This window comes from Myotis brandtii, unplaced genomic scaffold, assembly GCF_000412655.1.
Source record: "Myotis brandtii unplaced genomic scaffold, ASM41265v1 Scaffold23239, whole genome shotgun sequence".
Taxonomy (NCBI): domain Eukaryota; kingdom Metazoa; phylum Chordata; class Mammalia; order Chiroptera; family Vespertilionidae; genus Myotis; species Myotis brandtii.
The window spans coordinates 1-777 of NW_005333542.1; the positions used below are offsets into that span (position 1 = coordinate 1).

At 58.4% G+C, this 777-nt stretch overlaps 1 pseudogene; it reads right to left on the reverse strand.

Annotated features, from left to right (window-relative positions):
* Nucleotides 1-98: 98 nt before the first annotated feature.
* Nucleotides 99-774, reverse strand: LOC102253717 (annotated as a pseudogene).
* Nucleotides 775-777: the final 3 nt, after the last annotated feature.

The following is a 777-nucleotide window of genomic DNA, read 5'->3' on the forward strand; positions in this document are numbered from 1 at the left end:
TTTCAAACATCCCTTATGGAGGAAATAAGAGATCCAAGTTTCACTACGTCTTTTCAGGCAGCTTTGCTTCCTGCCCTGGGGCTGGAGTGGGAGTGAGGCCTCCTTGCTTTTTCCCCACCAGTCATTTGGGGGTGTGGGGGTGTCGGAGTCAAAAGCAGTCTTGGGGAAGACTGAAGCCTGAGGACTGAAAGCCTTAGTGCAGATGGGCAGGGTTAGAAAGCCCACTTCTTGTCTGCTGCGTTCTCGGCCAGCCGTTTAGTCAAGATCAAGGTGGAATGTGCTGGGTTCAGGGCTCTCAGAGCTGTCCCTCACCCAGCAACTTCCTGAGTCCATCACCGATCTTGCCAAGGTGCTGAGGGAAGTCAGGCCCATGAGGGCCGTGAGCAGGCCTGGGCCAGAGAGGTGATGGAACCCGCAGCGGCTGTGGCTGTGTGGCTTGGGCGTGAGGTGGTGCTGTACCAGCACCAGCAGTATGTCCTGGCATCGCTCAGCAGGCCAGCCAGCACCGCGGCCCCGAAAGTGAAGCCCACCTCGCCAAAGCTGAGCGCAGTCAAGGCGGGTAGCCAGGGCCAGCTCACTGGGGCCAAGGCATCCACTCCGGGGCAGCACGGCCACCTTGACAGCCACCTTGATGAGGTCCTTAATGACCCGCTGGGCCTGGGGCCGGCTTTTCGTGTACTCTCTGGACACACGGTAGAGCTCATCTAGAACCTCTAGCACCTCGCTGCTTGTCTCGTACATGAAGAGATGAGCCACAGACCGACCTGCCATCTTACT